The sequence below is a fragment of the Scyliorhinus torazame genome, chromosome 1 (assembly GCF_047496885.1).
Source record: "Scyliorhinus torazame isolate Kashiwa2021f chromosome 1, sScyTor2.1, whole genome shotgun sequence".
NCBI lineage: Eukaryota > Metazoa > Chordata > Chondrichthyes > Carcharhiniformes > Scyliorhinidae > Scyliorhinus > Scyliorhinus torazame.
Genome location: NC_092707.1, coordinates 90158110 through 90177631, shown reverse-complemented (window position 1 = coordinate 90177631; position 19522 = coordinate 90158110). Strand labels below are relative to the sequence as shown.

General features: G+C 45.9%; 1 long non-coding RNA gene across 1 annotated transcript in view; it reads left to right on the top strand.

Annotated features, from left to right (window-relative positions):
* The window catches only part of LOC140409621 (uncharacterized), a 40777-nt gene extending 22129 nt beyond the window's left edge, over positions 1–18648 (top strand). The window contains exon 3 of the long non-coding RNA XR_011940444.1: positions 17140–18648. This is a non-coding gene — a long non-coding RNA (uncharacterized lncRNA). The remainder of the gene's footprint in view (positions 1–17139) is intronic.
* Positions 18649–19522: the final 874 nt, after the last annotated feature.

The window sequence follows — 19522 nt, the reverse complement described above, 5'->3', positions numbered from 1 at the left end:
CACCTTGCCCTCTCCGACCCACACCCCTGAAAGCACCCTGTCCTGTATCCCCTGTGTCGGGAGCAATGGAAATTCCCTCACCTGTTGTCTGGTAAATGCCCTCACCTGCATATATCTCAAGAAATTTCCCCGGGGCAACTTATACTTTTCCTCCAATGCTCCCAAGCTCGCAAAAGTCCCATCTATAAATAAATCTCCCACCCTCCTAATTCCCAACTGGAACCAGCTCTGAAATCCTCCATCCATTCTTCCTGGGGCGAACCTATGGTTGTTCCTGATTGGGGACCCCACCAGGGCTCCCCGCACCCCTCTCTGTCGCCTCCACTGTCCCCAGATATTCAATGTTGCCGCCACCACCGGGTTCGTGGTAAACTTTTTAGGTGAGATCGGTAGCGGCGCCGTCACCAGCGCCTCTAAACTCGTCCCTTTACAGGACTTTCTCTCCAGTCTTTCCCACGCCGCTCCCTCACCCTCCATCATCCATTTACGTATCATTGCCACATTGGCGGCCCAATAGTAATCGCCCAAGTTCGGTAGTGCCAATCCTCCTCTGTCCCTACTACGCTGAAGGAACCCCCTCCTTACTCTCGGAACTTTCCCTGCCCACACGAAGCTCGTGATGCTCCTGTCTATTTTATTAAAAAAGGTCTTAGTGATTAGTATAGGGAGACATTGAAATACAAATAAGAACCTCGGGAGGACCATCATCTTAATTGCTTGCACCCTGCCCGCCAGCGATAGAGGCTGCATGTCCCACCTCTTGAAGTCCTCCTCCATTTGTTCTACCAACCGTGTCAGATTAAGTCTGTGCAAGGTTCCCCAGCTCCTAGCGATCTGAATCCCCAGGTATCGGAAGTTTCTTTCCACTTTCCTTAGAGGCAAGCCTTCTATCTCTCTACTCTGGTCCCCTGGATGTATCACAAATAATTCACTCTTCCCCATGTTTAGCCTATACCCCGAGAATATAAGCAAGATTTATATTACAGCATGCAACTGGGTGAACAATTTTCAACGCTGAAAACCGAGGAATCAGCTGAATGTGGTGCCCAACATGAGACTGGAGCTCTCCAGCTTTAAAACAGACATCACCTCAAAAGCAGCGCTATTCTTCTTTTTAGTTCTGATGAGTTTTTTGTGGGAGCAAATGAAAATGGGTGGGGTAGGAGCAGAATGTGATCTGTGGAGTCTTCTGTTCCACCCAAGTGATGTAGCACTGATATAGTGAAAATGGAGCACGTCAAAATTGGAGGGCCATGACATTTGATGGGTGGTAGGGCTGGAGGTGGTTAATAGACATATGGAGGGGGGGGGGGAGGAGGCAATGGAGACATTTAAAAATACGGATGAGAATTTTAAAATTAGAAAGTGTTGCTGGACCGTGAGACAATGTAGGTCAACAAGCGCAGAACATTGGAATAATCGAGTCTGGAGGTGACAAAAATCTGACTGACTGAGGGGTTCAACAGAAGTTAGGTTAAGGCAGGAATGGAAATGGGTGATCATAGAGATAGAGTTAATTATTTGTAATGGAGATGATAAGGTGATAAGGTGCGGTAGCTCAGCTCAGGACCAAATAGAATACCAATGTTGAGAACAGTGGGGCAGAACCACAATTACAAAGAAAGGAGAGGAAGAGAGGATCGGCAACAGTAACAACATGTTCAGACTATGGTCAAGCCCGCAGGGCCTCCCAAGGTAGAGAAGAAGGAAAATAAGATAACCCCTGATAACAACACCTACCAGTGTAGAGCAGAACAAGCCACTCAATCAACAAGAGGGTGACCCTCTCCACCCAGAGGGAAACAACAAGATAACCACCAAGGCACAGAACCTAACCTCCAAGCTCCTTGCACCAGAAAGACCAGGAAACAAAACCCAGCTTTGCAGGAACCCCGCCCCACACCCTCGGAGAGGGACATCCCGAGCCCTTAGGGGCAAAAGGATCACAGCCCAGCCCCAACTGACACATGAAAACTTTACCCCCAGGGCCTCCAGCACACGCCAAAAAAACCTGCACTCCCATCAAACCTGTTCCTTTTCAACCCCATGCAGAACAATGCACCACAAGAGGGTGATTATTCCAGCCCCAGCTGAGAGGGCTCCTGCCCGAGAAGAAGAGGAATTGTCAAGATACCGATAATTAGGCACCCTGGGAGGGAAGGCTGATTCCCTCCTCCCCTGGCACTAGCACAGAAACTCCCCCCAAAACAACAGGCCAGATCAAGATAAGAACCAACACACTACTCACCCAGAATAAGAAGAAAAGGAGACAGGAACCCCCAGAGAGGACACACCCAGTCTAGCTCAAAGTGGCCACTGTCACAGAAAGGAATCCAGAGTAACCTCCCTCTTCAACAACACAACCATCGCTATAGCCCAGGGGAGAAACACAAAGAGAAACCTAAACAGAGGTAAGGAAAAACTCAATCTCAAAAAGGAGACAGAAGGAACCCAGTCCTCCCCAGGATACGAAGTCTGCCCAGGCCAGAGAAGGATGAAGACACGGTTCTTAATTCAAAGAACATACAGGATTAGCTCTAACTGGGGGGCTATCCTCAATTTCAGTGTGGACTGAACTAACCTTATCAACCATTCCCGTAACAGCCTCCCCGAACAGGTGCTGGAATGTGGTGACTAGGGGCTTTTCACAGTAACTTCATTTGAAGCCTACTTGTGACAATAAGCGATTTTCATTTCATTTCATTTCATACCCACCCAACCTTCACCCATCCCAGCTCCACTCGCCCTCTTCATAAACGAGATTGAGTGACAAAAAGGACTCCCTTCCCCCAAACATAAGGATTATAGACACAATAACCAAAAGGAGTAAAACTGCACAAATCACAATTTCTATAACTGACGCAAAATGATCTTGCTAATACAGGATAACAGGATTAGGATAATCAATGGTAGAGGCCACACCCACATTCCTCTACAGGAAAAAGGACAACAGGAAAAAGTCAATAACATGATCAACAGCGAGTAACGATCAGGATTATTGAAGAACCATAGGGTAAATTGCAGGACAAGGACATCTTCCATGTCGCACGAAAAGGCAAAGATAAGACAGGATCAATGAGCATCCCCAGGATCTCTCAAGGATTCCATCGATTGAAGCACAAGACACCATCACATCCATCATGTCATTTCGCTGAAGCCCAGGCGGTCTACCACCTAGGCCCTGGCGGAAGGGGTGGGGAATGACTCTATCTGCTCGGCCACCTCCCTTCACAACGAAATAGAGCCAGTGATCGGTGGGCCCTACGTACCCCTGACCTCGCAGATAGTTGTGTTCCATCGAATATTCGATCCAGCCTCCAAATCAGGATTACCGAAGCATGGCAGTCAATTCTCGAACTCATTCGGGAAATCATCTCTCATCTCTCACCAGGGACGGACTCAGAGGGACATCCTGGCCGACCCCCATCTCCTGAACCTGTCGCGATGATTGATACACCATGCAGCAGGATATGAAGGTGGCCTCTAACCAGGACAGTGCTCTTTCAAGAGCAAGAACCCTCTCAAGTGCCTCCACCGCTCTTCTGAAGGTACCTGCAATCCCTCGAAGTGAGCTCCAACACCCTGCACCTCAGCCAGAATTCTCAGCCAAGTCAATATCTTCGATGGCGGTCATCATCCGGTATATACAGTACCTCAAGGCGAGAGACCAGTACCAGCTTGCCCCACTCCAACCGCCAGGAACAAATGAGGATTTTAGCATTTTGTCTCAGCTCTTTCTTGCATAAAGACCTATCAGGAACTTCGAGGGGCATGGCACAAGCCTTGTAGCCCAAGAAAAAACAAGTCTGAAATGTGCATCGTCTAAAAGACGAGCAAGGCCAGAGCTTGCTGAAATGCAACCATTTCCACATTCACATCACATGACCCCCCCCTCCTCAGGAGAGCTTCCTTAATGAGAGAAAAACTCTAATGCAGAGAGGTGGCTGCAAGCTGCCAGTCCTATTGTTATGACAATAGCCTGAGCACCTTTATTTCACTTGGTGAGCAAATTTGTAATCACAGCAATATGAAAGAACCCCACAGTGCTCAAGGGTCATGCATTGTTTCATCAAATCTCTGGCCTCATCTGCACCCCAATATCCTTGTCCCCTACCACTGACGGTTGTGCTTTCAGCTGTCTGAGTCTGAAGCACTCAAATGTTCTCCCTAAACATCTGTGCCTTTCTCTGCTCCTTTAAGCCTTATTTATTTGGCCACGCTTTTGCTCAGCTTCATGTCTTGATGTCACATGTTGTCTGAAAGAACCCCTGTGACATTTCCCATGTTAAAAGTGTCATATAAATGCAAACTGTTGTTAATGCTCATTGAAATTGGATAAACATAAAAACATTTGATGAGCTGATCTGATGAACAATTTAGCATACCAATGCAAATTAAATATTTTGATTTTGAAACGTAGTGGGAGTTGTGGTGATCTCTGTGAGGTTGACTTCAGGATGGAAAGCGTAGTGTTCACAAAGACACTTGAAGTTCTTTTCATGAACTAAACTAATTTTATTTACACCACTTGATTTAGAGTTCGACATAGTCCTATGGTAACCAAATATATTGTTAAAACACACTCACTAACACTATCTCTACATTCTACCTACAATTATACTCTATCTTACTAGCTCTACAATGCACTCTACTCTAGTCTCCTCTAAACTCTAATCTACCCTTTCCAGCCCACTCTCCCAGAAACTAAGAGTCAGTGCAATTTATAGTACTGTCCCTTAGCTCCCTCTAGTCGCTAGGTTTAACATAACATTAACTCTTCACATGCTGAACATTTACTTGGATTACTTCCCATCTTAATAAGAACAAATTCACAATTTTTAGCTTCAACTAGAAGGTCTGCCAGTGAGATTTTGCCATCAGTTGGGAGATCCGGAATTGCTGTACCTCACAATAGCTGTAGTGCATGTGCTAAATTGTAAAACAGTTAGCTGTTTTGCCCAGAAGCCGCTATCCTAGATCGGCACATCCAGAATCAAACCTTGATTTGTCAGATGCAATCCAGGACAAATCTTGCGTTGCTATAGAATCAGCAGAATAGAGTGGTGAGGTCTTGAGTTAAGGTATCAATTAAACTACAACAAGTGACATTCATGATGGAGTAACTCCACTAAATTTTGAAACAACCATGAAAAAGGGATATAGGCATGGCTGAACTATGGATATTGAGTTTTGCTTGAGCATGAATAGAAAATATTAAAAGGGAACCTCATCATATCAGCTTGCATTAAAATTTCTATAAACCTCAGCAGGTAGGCAGCAAAGTCCCCTGTGTACTTCTAGAAGACTACAACTACGTTACCATGGCCAAATAAAGTCTCCATACAGTTCCAACAGAGTACAGCAAGTGGATTAACAATGCTTAATAAAAGCTTTCATATTGATTCCCATTATATATACATTCACCTGGATTTAATCAGGAAAGAATCTCTGGCACGTTTCTGGATCTATTTTATCTTTAAGTACTACAGAATTACTTCTTTAAAAAATCCCAAATGTGCAATTGATCTCCTTGAAAATTCACTCTTTGTCTGTTATATTCAGTTAATTCAGCAAGTTCAGTATTTAGGTTCTCTCAGATACAGTGTTTCTACAAATCCCAATTAATCCTTTGAAAAATGTCAGGATCTTTAGCAATCCCATATACGTTCCTCTACTTCCTTTTTCCGTTTGAATTCCACATTCGAAGAAGACCCAAAATAGACAGAAAACAAGATTTGTTTTTGCATTCAGCGCCAACACAATTTGCAACGTCTGCTCACCATCAATTTGATTTTTCTCATGAACAAGAGCAACAAGAGCTTCATTGATTTGATTCAAATGGGAGGAAAGGTTGTTGGTGTGTTTTGGAAGCTGTGATTCTTTTTACTTTGAAATATTCTGCTTGTATCCAACTTAGTTTTAAGCGCACTATCTAAAATGATGGGTCCGAAGGCGACTGATGACTTTTCAGCTTGCCCGACGTACTAAAAGCAGGGCAAGGAGAGAATGATTTGACAGGATACAAAAATTATAAATCTAATCAACTTACACTAAATGGAATGCGAAGGGAAAATCCCTAAAAAAACTTTTCATTCAAAAGCAAAATACTGGGAATGCTGGAAACCTAAATAATACAGTTGTCGAACTTTAATTATAGTTCAACCACATTAATATGCAAACTGAAAAAACAGGGACAATGACACATCTGTCAGGAAAAAGGCAGCTAACAATCCAGGACAAATCTTGGGTTGCGACAGGATCAGCAGAACAGAGTGGTAAGGTCTTGAGTTAAGGTATCAATTAAACTACAACAAGTGATATTCATGATGGAGTAACTCCACTAAATTTTGAACCAACCATAAAAAAGGGGTATAGGCATGGCTGAACTGAACAGTTATCAGGATGTGCACGTGGGAATCACAAAGGAAACGTGGACACAGAACTAATACTGAACAACATCTAGCTCTGTCACTGTGGTCAGTAAAGGTAGATCATAAGACCATAAGACATAGGAACAGAATTAGGCTACTTGGCCCATTTAGTCTGCTCCGCCATTCAATCATGGCTAATATTTTTCTTATCCCCATTCTCCTGACTTTAGGGGCTGGTTTAGCACAGTGGGCTAAACAGCTGGCTTGTAATGCAGAACACTGCCAGCAGCGCGGGTTCAATTTCCGTCCCGTACCAGCCTCCCTGAACAGGCACTGGAATGTGGCGACTAGGGGCTTTTCACAGTAACTTCATTGAAGCCTACTTGTAACAATAAGTGATCATTATTATTATTCTCCCCATAACCCTTGATCCCCTTATTGATCAAAAACCTATCTATCTCTGTCTTAAAGATACTCAGTGATTTGGCCTCCCAGTCTTTTTAAAAATAAATTTTGAGTACCCAATTCATTTTTTACAATTAAGGGGCAATTTAGCGTGGGCAATCCACCTGCCTTGCACATCTTTGGGTTGTGGGGGCGAAACCCACGCAAACACGGGGAGAATGTGCAAACTCCACACAGACAGTGACCCAGAGCTGGGATCGAACCTGGGACCTCGGCGCCGTGAGACAGCAGTGCTAACCCACTGTGCCACCATGCTGCCCTGGCTTCCCACAGTCTTCTGCGGCAAAGAGTTCCACAGATTCACCACCCTCTAGCTGAAGAAGTTCCTCTTCATCTCTGTTTTAAAGGATCGTCCCTTTAGTCTGAGATTGAGTCCTCTGTTTCTAGATTTTCGGACGAGTGGAAATATCCTCTCCACGTCCATCTATCCAGGCCTCGCAGTATCCTGTAAGTGTCAATAAGATCCCCCCTCATCCTTCTAAACTCCAACGATTACAGACACAGAGTCCTCAACCATTCCTCATACGACAAGCTCTTCATTCCAGGGATTATTCTTGTGAACCTCCTCTGGACCCTTTCCAAGGCCAGCAAATCCTTCCTTAGATACGGGGGCCCAAAATGGTTCCCAATACTCCAAATGGGGTCTGAGCAGAGCCTTATATAGCCTCACGTGTACATCCCTGGTCTTGTATTCGAGCCCTCTCATTATGAATGCTAACATTGCATTTGCCTTCCAAACAACCGACTGAACTTGCACGTTTACTTTAAGAGAATCGTGAACAAGGACTCCCAAGTAACCAATCACGACTTATTGATGTACCATTGCCAATGTACTCTATCGATTATTCTTTTGTCTACTATGTACGTACTGTGTACGTTCCCTTGGCTGCAGAAAAATACTTTTCACTGTACTTCGGTACATGTGACAATAAATATCAATCAATCAAGTCCCTTTGTGCTTCTGATTTCCTAAGCATCTCCTAGTCCAGTGGAAAGAAGACATCTTAAAAAAAAAAAATCAAAACAATTTGAGTAATCACCAGTTTGACAACTGGGCACTTGAAGACTTTGAGAAAGGTTTTGGTCTGTATTTAATGACAATCAATAAGGATAATCTTTGTGAGAGCTAGTATGTCTGTATGTTTCTGTTAAGGCAAATTTAAATCCACAAACCTCACTCGTAATGCCCAATGTGGAAGGTATGAAAGGCATATATAATGCATATAAAGGCTAGCAACAAAGGTTTAAGATCCTAAAATCCATGAAAATTTATTTTTCCCAATCGCACACTTGTGACTGTCCTTCAATGATGCCTTGTTTGAGCTTCAAATCTGCATCTTTTGCAGAATAAAAACAGAAAATAGTGGAAAATGCTCAGCATGTGGAGAGAAAAGAAGTTAACGTTTCAGATTGATGACCCTTCATCAGAAAGGAGAAAAAATAGAAATGTAATAGATTTGAAGCAAGTCAAAGTGAGAGAGAAGGAAGAACAGAAGGGAAGGTCTGTGATGGGAGGGCGAGCAGGAAGGATTAAATAACAAAAGGTTTCATGGTACAAAAGTCAAAGGGAGTGGTCATGTGTGTAATAAGGAAACAAAGGATCTGTCCAGATGAGGTGTGAATCGCTGGATAACAGTCATCTGACTACAAAGTGAAAGGAGAAAGAAACAAGGGGAAAAAAGCAAACCAGCAAAAAAAGACTAAGATGGAGACAGAGGTTCGGATCTAAAATTGTTGAATTCAATATTGAGTTTAGAAGACGAGAGTACTGAGTCGATAGAGGTTCTGTTGCAGAAGCTTGCTCCTTGAGCTTCATTGGAACACTGTAGCAGGCCAAGACAGAAAGATCAGAGTGGGAATAAGGTGGAAATGTGAAATGACAAGCGGCAGGAAGCTCAGGGACCTATTTACGGATTAAATGGAGTGGTCTACATTTCAGTCTGCATTTGTTCCAGCTTGCATTTGATCTCACTAATATCGAGCAGACCATGTTGTAGGCTGCAAATATATCACACGAAACTGAAAGAAGTACGTTGCTGTTTCACTTGCAAGGTGTGTTTGGGCCATGGATGGTGAGAAGGGAAGAGGTAAAGGGCAGGTGTTGTAGCTCCTGTGCTTGCATGGTAAGGGAAAGGTGTTGGGGTGACAGGAGAGGATCAGGATGTTGCAGAGAGAGTGGTCTGTTCAGAAAGCTGAAAGGGGAGGGCAGGGAAATCAAAAGCCTTTTGCATATTTACTGGCCTAACAACCTCTCCTAATGAGATTAATTTATATATTGCATTATACGCACCTATCACCAAGCCATTGGTATTGTTCATCTGTAATTAAGGGCTCAGTGATTGGTCAGTCCAGAAAATTGATTAGTGTTAATGAGTTTTTCTGCTGAATTAATCAACTTCCAAGATCACTTTCTTTAACTAGCAAGTAACTCCCTGGTGATCGTATTGTTCATTTGAGGCAAGCAGTTGTCCTCTGTAGTATCCAGCAGCTAGTGATCCACTCTCCAACTCCATATCATGAACATAGAACATAGAACATTACAGTGCAGTACAGGCCCTTCGGCCCTCGATGTTGCGCTGACCTGTGAAACCACTCTAAAGCCCATCTACACTATTCCCTTATCGTCCATAGGTCTATCCAATGACCATTTGAATGCCCTGAGTGTTGACGAGTCCACTACTGTTGCAGGCAGGGCATTCCACACCCTTACTACTCTCTGAGTAAAGAACCTACCTCTGACATCTGTCTTATATCTATCTCCCCTCAATTTAAAGCTATGTCCCCTCGTGCTAGACATCACCATCCGAGGAAAAAGGCTCTCACTGTCCACCCTATCCAATCCTCTGATCATCTTGTATGCCTCAATTAAGTCACCTCTTAACCTTCTTCTCTCTAACGAAAACAGCCTCAAGTCCCTCAGCCTTTCCTCATAAGATCTTCCCTCCATACCAGGCAACATTCTGGTATATCTCCTCTGCACCCTTTCCAATGCTTCCACACCCTTCCTATAATGCGGCGACCAGAATTGCACGCAATACTCCAAATGTGGCCGCACCAGAGTTTTGTACAAAGAACAAAGAAATGTACAGCACAGGAACAGGCCCTTCGGCCACCAAGCCCGTGCCGACCATGCTGCCCGACTAAACTACAATCTTCTACACTTCCTGGGTCCGTATCCCTCTATTCCCATCTGCAACATGAACTGCTTTACCCTCATCCACCTGTTTGGTCACCAACTCAAAGAACTCAATAAGGTTTGTGAGGCACGACCTACCCTTCACAAAACCGTGTTGACTTATCTCTAATCAAATTATTCCTTTCCAGATGATTATACATTCTATCTCTTATAAACGTTTCCAAGATTTTGCCCACAACAGAAGTAAGGCTCACTGGTCTATTGTTACCGGGGTTGTCTCTACTCCCCTTCTTGAACAAGAGGACAACATTTGCTATCCTCCAGTCTTCTGGCACTATTCCTGTAGACAAAGATGACTTAAAGATCAAAGCCAAAGGCTCAGCAATCTCCTCCCTAGCTTCCCAGAGAATCCTAGGATAAATCCCATCCGGCCCAGGGGACTTATCTATTTTCACACTTTCCAGAATTGTTAACACCTCCTCCTTATGAACCTCAAGCCCTTCTAGTCTAGTAGCCTGAATCTCAGTATTCTCCTCGACAACATTGTCTTTTTCCTGTGTGAATACTGACGAAAAATATTCATTTAGCACCTCTCCTATCTCCTTGGACTCCAAGTACAACTTCCCACTACTGTCTTTGACTGGCCCTACTCTTACCCTAGTCATTTGTTTATTCCTGACATATCTATAGAAAGCTTTAGGGTTATCTTTGATCCTACCTGCCAAAGACGTCTCATGTCCCCTCCTGGCTCTTCTTAGCTCTCTCTTTAGGTCCTTCCTAGCTAACTTGTAACTCTTGAGCGCCCGAACTGAACCTTCATGCCTCATCTTTAAATAAGCCTCCTTCCTCTTGACACGTATTTTGACTGCTTTAGTAAACCACGGTTCCCTTGCTCGATCACTTCCTCCCTGCCTGAGAGGTATATACTTATCAAGGACACGCAGTAGCTATTCCTTGAACAAGCTCCACATTTCCATTGTGCCCATCACCTGCAGTTTTCCTCCCCATCTGGTGCATCCTAAGTCTTGCCTCATTGCATCATAATTGTCTTTCCGCCAGATATAACTCTTGCCCTGCGGAATATACCTATCCCTTTCCATCACTAAAGTAAACGTGGCCATCCCAGATGGCTACAGAAAGATGTGCTTGTTATGTGAATTGGGAGAACCTGTCAGAGATACACAAGAAGAGCTTGGGGAAAGCTCGCAAGCTGTTGGCAATCGTGTCCTGTTTGGCACAATTGCGAGGCACAGAGGTCGTTAGGACGCTCCGTAGAGAGATAGAGGAGAGAGACAGAAGTAGTGAGGTAGACGTGAGCGAAGTAGAAAAGGAGAATAGAGATTTGAGAGAGCAGTTAGCAGCAAGGGACAGAGAGGTGGATGATGCCAAGTGGGCACACCAGTCTTGTCTCGTGCATTTGAGTAGCTTCCAAACGATAAGGCCCACCATGACAGCAGAACATATCCTAGGGATCGATTTTATGGCTCCCACAACCTTTCTTTTGATCCAGTTAACAAGTGTGTTTGGAAAATGGCAAAGGCAGCACGAGCTCCCGCCACGCTCACAGTAGGAGAGTATGTAAACAGGATTAGCTCAGTAGGAGACTTCTGGTTCGACCCTCGAGCCATTAATGTAGACAAACAGGTTAGGGCAGTCCTGCAGGAACATAAAGCAGCATTTGCACAGCACAAGCACGACTGTGGCAAATTGACTGGCTTTGTGAACATTACAGGTCCCGACCCTAAACCCCAGAAGCAGTACGGATTTCCCCACGAAGCAGAGGGAGAAATCTCCAAAGTAATAGAGAGTTTGTTGGATCAAGGCGTACTCCGATCAGTAGCCTCCACAAACGCACCAATTTGGCCCGTCAGGAAACCGGATGGATCATGGTGACTGACCATTGATTACCGGGAACTGAACAAAGTAACCCCAGCAGCATCCCCCACCGTAGCCACGAGTCCTGAGACCATGCTCAAACAGGGACTCCTGTCAAAAATTGTTTTGGTTTTGGACATTAGTAACGGCTTCTGGTCCATTCCATTGGCTAAAGCGTGCCAGTACAAATTCGCCTTCACATTCCAGGGACAACCATATACGTGGAAGTGCCTTCCACAACTCCCCCTCCATTTTCCACCGACAGCTGGCAAATGGATTAACAAAATTTTCCCTCCCCGATTGTCTGGTCCAGTATGTAGATGACTTGTTGCCACAGACAGACACAAAGGGAGAGCACATTTCACTTCTCGCCGAACTCCTAGAACTCCTAAAAGAAATTGGTTGTAAAGTCAACCCCAAGAAGGCCCAGATTCTGAAACAAAAAGTGATTTTACTTGGGAACAGTGATCACAAATGGTAAACGCGAGATCGAGCAAAAGAGAATTGACTCGATCGTCAAATTGCCCCTTCCCCACAATGTCTCAGCCCTCCGGTCATTTTTTGGACTGATTAGCTACTGCCGAAAGCATATTGACGGTTTCACCACTAAAGCAGCGCCCCTTTCCGCACTTCTCAAGAAGCAGGCACCTTGGGAATGGCTTCCACAGCATACAGATGCCGTGGATGCTTTAAAAGGAGCACTCAGCACAGCCCCCGCACTACAGGTCCCAGATCCACATTCCCCATACGCTATCGAAGTAGCAAGCACCGACCGAACCCTTTCGGCCGTGCTCCTCCAGGAACGCCATGACCAATTACGCCCCGTAGCATACGCCTCACGCATTTTAGACCTTGTAGAGCAAGGATTTTCTGCCTGTGAAAGGCACCTGCTCGCATTTTTTTGGGCAGTGCAATACTTCGCCTACATTACAGGACTCAACCCCATCACCACCCTCACAGAACACACCCCAACACAGCTATTGTTAGACGGCCGACTTAAAGATGGCAGTCAGCCAAATCCGCGCAGCCCGTTGGACCCTTCTTTTGCAGGGACGGGACATCACAGTAAAAAGAACCAAGACCCACACCTTCCTTGTCGATAATTTGCAGTATGCAGGCACCCCTCATGAGTGTGAGATCATCACCACAAAACAGAACACAGGCCCATTTATTCCTAAAACACCTCCCAGTAAAGCAGGTATTACACCCCAGAAACCCCAGCCCACAGACACGTGCGCACCCCTGAAGATTTATGTGGATGGCTCCTCCACAGTTCTAAATGGAAAGAGAATCACCGGTTGCAGTATTTACGTAGGGGACGCGCCCTAGATGCGATTTCACTAAAGTTGCCAGGACACTTTGTTGCTCGTTTTAACCTTAGTTTATTTGCTCTAATTCTGTCACCTTTGCTCTTGAGTCGCCAGGTATCTTTCTGATACCGCCACGTGGTTCAAGTCCGAGTAATGATTAATAATCCAACACACCGCTTAGTAAGAGTTAAATCAATGCTCATTTATTATATACAGCAATTAATACTTGTACATTAATTCTACTTCTAAACTACTTCCTACCACTAACAGGCCAATACTTAACTTTGGAAATGGCCCACCAGGTCAGGGAAGCGAATGGCCTTTCGAATGGGTTCTGAGCCTGCGGGATTCAAAAGCTGGTACAGGCCGATAGTCAGGAGTGCCTATCTGGTAGCGATCGTTGGAGTAAAACTTACGTTCTCTTTCAGCAAGGGCCTCGAAGGGTGCGGAGAGAAGAAGGGTGCAGCCGGGAGGAGAAGAAGGGTCGAGTTGAACTTGGCCCCTATTCTTATAGTCCCCAGGGGCTTCCCGCCTCTTGGGGCGGACCTTGTACCTGGTTCCAAGTGATTGGACGTGGTCCCAATCACTTGGTTCGATATTCTCCAATACTGGAGCGATTCCTTGATCGAGGGGTGGTCGTTTAATGAAATGAAAATGAAAATCACTTATTGTCACAAGTCGGCTTCAAATGAAGTTGCTGTGAAAAGCCCCTAGTCGCCACATTCCGGCGCCTGCTCGGGGAGGCTGGTACGGGAATTGAACCGTGCTGCTGGCCTGCCTTGGTCTGCTTTCAAAGCCTCTCTTTGTGTCAGCTCCTGCTGGCGCCGAAAGGACTGGGTTGCCTTTGTGTGTCTATTTTGTATCGATTGTTCCCGGGGATTGCTGATTAATATGCAGATGGCTGGGTTGTTGTGATGTTGATGGCTGCAGGTATCGGTTTGGTCTGGTTTCCCCAGAGGCGAATACACTGTTTTACCTGCAGCTGTCTGTTTGAGTCCTGTTGGCTGATTTTCCCATCAGCCTCTTCCGTTCGCCATTTTAAATCGGGGTTTGGCCATTCTAATCGGGAGTCAGCCATTTTACATGGCTACAACTTAGGCTCGCAGGCAGCAGAACAGGCAGCGACCGCTTACATTGTAGACCACCCCGACTCGTTCCCGACCCCAGCAGACATCTATTCGGACAGCTTGTATGTATGCAACAGTTTGACGGAATTCCTACCCGTGTGGGAAACGAGAGGATTTGTTTCCACGGACGGTAAGCCCCTATCCTCAGCCATTACTCCGCCATATCTTTAGAGACAGTGAAGGATAGAAAATATGGAATAATTAAGGTTCGTAGTCATCACCATTCTTCCCCCCCAGTAACGTTAAAGCAGACGCCCTAGCGAAGGCAGGCTGCAGGCATGGTTATTTTTGGAACACCCCCGAAAGTACCTCAGTACGCAGTTCAGGTCTCACAGCCTCATATTCAGGATCTAGCAAAGGCACAGAAAGAGGACGAGAAACTCAGGGAAGTTTTAAAGGGTACCTTCCCAGCCCCGTATGATAAATACAAGAATGCAATAACCACACATGACAGTGTGATTTTAAGGGATGGCATTTATATAGTTCCCAGCCAGGACAGGAACCAGATCATTTGTCAGTTCCACGACAATCATGGACACCAAGGTATTGAACCCACCCTAGCCCTCCTCAGACTGCTCTGCTGGTGGCCTAATTTAAAAGCCGATGTTACCCACTACATAGAGAATTGCTTGATCTGTGCCCAGAACAATCCGGACAGATGTGCGAAAAAGGCTCAACTTAGTCATACCCGCCCCGTTAATGGACCCTGGACAAATCTATAGATAGACTTTATAGGACCCCTAACCCCTTGCAGAAATAGTTATAAGTATGTGTTGGTAGTCAACGACACCTTCACAAAATGGGTGGAAGCATTTCCATCGAAAACTAATACGGCCAAGACAACAGCTAAAATACTAACACAGCACATCTTTACAAGATGGGGCCTCCCCCGCAGTATAGGATCCGATCAAGGCTCCCATTTCACAGGACGTGTAATGAAAAACGTCCTCACGATTTTCGGCATTCGACAAAATTTTCACATAGCATACCACCCCCAGTCAAGTGGTATTGTAGAGAGGATGAACAGGACATTAAAAACCACCCTCAGGAAAATGGTACAGCAGAATGACAGCATCTGGGATTCAGTTTTTCCATTTGCTTTAATGTTTCTAAGGAACACGGTATCCACGTCCACAGGCTACACCCCCCCACACTCTCATGACTGGACGCCCCATGAAAGGGACAGAGTATTTATTAGGACTGGATTTGGCCAGCCCCGCAGTCACAGCCCTCGCGCATGAAAATGTTATACACCAATTGATAGAGAACATAAAAGCAGCCCAACTCGCAGCAGCTGTGAGACTTGGGACCAGGAAGAAACAGAGCAAGGCTTGTTTCGACAAAACAGTACAAGCCACTGAGTTTGCAGTAGGGCAGCAAGTGATGCTTTCCCAATACAACCCCAGTTCATTCCTTTCCCCTAAATTCTCCGGACCGTACTCCATTTCGGACAAAGTCAGCCCCTCGGTATACAAGTTTACATATCTCATGGCAAGTCTGCGTGGTTTCACATAAACCAGTTCAAGGCTTATGGCTCGCAGAATAGCCACACAGATCCTGCTCGCAGCAGCAGATGAGCACGCCCCGCCCACAGATGACGTTTTCCTACCCACCCCCAACCAGCTGAGCCCGTCCTCAGACACGACTTCAACTCCACCCCCAGAGGCACGACTTTGTCTCTCCCTTCCTTCAACCAGCAGCGACAGCGATAGCGATCACGATGACAATAGCCACAGCACACCACGTTACGATTACCCCCCTGTACCAGGCCCCACTTTCAGCGAACCTGAGCATGATTCCACTGACCCCTTCGAGATTACATATATCAAAGCCCCTGACCCAGACCCACCCACCCGACGATTATGGATTGAAACCGAGTAGCTCCAACCTCGACACACGATTCTGGCACCGAGACAATACGTTCAGGCTCATCCGGAATGATGAGATGGACCCCAATTCGCCCCAAGCAGCTTTAGCACGATTACTACAGTCAAGAGTTTGGCAGCCGGGAGAAGATTATGACATAGAGTCTGACTCCCACCAAACAAATCCCTTTGCGACCCTGTTCGCTGTTGAGCAATGAGGTGTTCAGATGCTGGAAAAAAGGAACCGATGGAGAGATACGGTGTCCTTTCTGATGGAACCTGCACCATTTTTGTTATATGTTTGTTCGTCAGTGTTAAGATTAAGTGTTGTTTGTAAACTTGAAACGGCCCCACGTCACCACTCCTTTAACGCCCCCTGGCGGTTAATGGAACAAGTTTGTCCCCAGACAACAGTTCAGAGGAACTAGTTTGTCAACAGAAACCAGTTCAGAGGAACTAGTTTGTCAACAGAAACCAGTTTAGAGGTACAAGTTTGCAAGCAGACAACAAGGCAACCCCCACGACGACCACAGTCTTACCCATTCTTGCCGGTTGCTCAGGCAGTGGAGAAACGGCACTGGTCCCCGCCCTGCCTGTGGACCCCCACTCTGGTCAGCTATGCTCGGGTAGAGCCCATACGGCATTGATTACCGTCCTACACGCGATTCCACCCATTTCTTATCCGCCCATACACACCCCATTTTGGCACTTTCAGTTCGAAATTCTTTTGTTTGGTTTTGGCAACCCTTAGGTTGCTTCCGTATGCTATTTACATCCTCAAACACTAGGATGGTAGATCGCACAGGCTGCAAGACAGCTCACACTATGTCAGTATTTTTCTCGGATGTCTTGTCCCAAATATTTGTTTTTTAAAAAATGAGGGAGTCACAGATGGTGACCAATTATAAAGGGAAATTGGCAACAAAGGACAGACAGACAGGCATACTTGATCTTAAGCAAGATAATAACAGATATTATGCTCGTGTTCAGGAACCCCAGAGGAAGAAAAAGAAGAAGACAGAAAGACAGAAAAATGAAGGCGACCTCCATCATGTTCACCTGGATCTTAGCGGGATCCCTTCAGTTGCGCACGGACGCTACCCCCCTGACCCCTACCACACAAGCCGTGAATGATTCCCACCCCTGCAATACACAGAACCCCAAGATAGCTAGCCCCACGATAGTTAACAATACCCTGACCTGGTGTGATAAGTTTTATTACCTGGTACTCACTATCGTGCGTAGTAAGAGCCCTTTTAGTACTGGCGATACTTTGCAGTGTCGTGCAGACACTTAGTCAGGAAATGGTGAAAGCCTACTGCTCTAGCGCCTCGGTATACAGGTTTAGGTCCCCTATTTTCGGATTCCACCGAACCCCTTGACGTGAATTAAAGTGGATCCGTTTTTCTTTATGTATTCTGTTAAATAAAGAAATGTAAACCTCTGTGCCTGACTGCCAGGCCAGAGAAATGTGTGTGCTGCTAGTTTGTACAGTTTAAGATGTTATAGATTATTTTTGGGATTGTTTGAGTGAGGATAGTTTATTGAGGATAGTTAGAGGTTCCAGTTTTTTATTTTTCTGTAATGCATGCATTAATGTCATAGCGCCCCGTAGAGTTTTCTAATAATGTATGTATTTAAAATGATTTAGGTAAAATTGTGTTTCATAGGATAGGGCAGAGTAGAGCCTGATTATGGGTACCCCGTTTGGTCAGAGGACGAAGACGACGCAGTAATGTGATCCTTCACGCTTCGCGTTGAGGATCACAAGGATCACGCTTCGCGTTGAGGATCACAAGGAGGGAGTGTAGCCATCTGGGATGGCCATGTCCCGATTACAAAATGGACACTTTGCAAAGAATGCAGGGAAAAAGCAAGCAGGTGCAAGGTCTGTCTGTTGATTAGAGCTGTAGCTCTCAGACAAGACCGATACTGCAGAACCATCTATATACTAATGAGCCATCCCCAGGAACAAAAAGGCAACATGTAGGTAAACAATGCTAAGACAGACACCCCGGCGCCAGGGGAGACTCAAACAAAGCAGATCAACGGCCACCTAGGACACGCCCAGCAATCAGGAACCCACCCCTCTATTGGAGGAAAATCGATAAGAACGATTGGGAAATGGCCCAATTAATTGGGGCCAAGTTCAAGGCCAGCCCAAAAGCGCGCGAAGCCCTTTAGAGTATAAAAAGGACTTCCCAAGAGAGAATCGCTCTCTTGGCATTGACTCTCAGCGAGGAGAGACCCGCCAAAGCTGCTCCAGACGAAGTAAGTTCCAAGTCAACGCATGCTACGAGATAGACGCTCCCAGTTGCTATCCTGTAAACAGCTCAACCCAGCAGCCTCAGAACTGAGCAACGGCCATTGTTCCTCTGACTGAGTGGGCACCCGAAGCGAAGTATAGGCGTTTAGTAATAGTGATAGTTTAGGTTGTAGAGTTTTATGCATGAGTATATTTGACTGTGTGTAAATAAATGAGCATTGCTTTTGAACTTACTAACTGGTGTATCGAGTCTTTGATCAGTATTCGGTTTTGAACCTTGTGGCGGTGTCGAAAGATACCTGGCGACTCTTGAGCAAACGTAATTAAACAGAGCCAAATTAAGAGACAATAGCATGATAGCACCATTTCGGGACTTGTAGGAGGAAACCGGAGCGCCCAGAGAAAACCCACACAGACACGGGGAGAACGTGCAGACTCCTCACAGACTTCCATCTAAAGCCCCCTAAACATGAACAATCTAATAAATTGCTGAATTCAAAACCACTGTCGTTGATACTGGGCAAAATAAGTTACAACACATAAACATCCCGGGAAACACCCTTCCCAACAGTCAACTATACGGTTTGTACAACTTTCCCCCCCCTTTTCACCTTTCCCCCTCTCCCCTTTTCACCTCCCCCCCCCCCCTCCCCCCGCCCCTCCATCCCTACCTCCCCCTGCGATGAACAACTCCTCAAACACGGTCACGAACATCCCCCATCTTATCTCAAACCCGTCTGCTGAGCCCCTTAACTCATATTTTATCTTTTCCAGCCACATGAAGTCGTACAGGTCGCCCAACCCGGCTGCTACCCCCGGTGATGATGCCAACCGCCACTCCAGTAAGATCCATCGCCAGGCAATCAGGGAGGCAAAGGCCATGACATCGGCCTTCCTCCTCTCTATGAGCTCCGGCTTCTGCGAAACCCCAAATATCGCCACCAAAGGATCCGGCTCCAGCTCCTTCCCCACTATCCTTGCTAAGGCCGCAAACACTGCCAACCAAAATCTCTCCGACTTTTCACTTCCCCAGAATACATGCGCGTGATTCGCTGGTCCCTGCTCGCACCTCCAACACTTATCTGCCACCCCCTGGAAGAACCCACT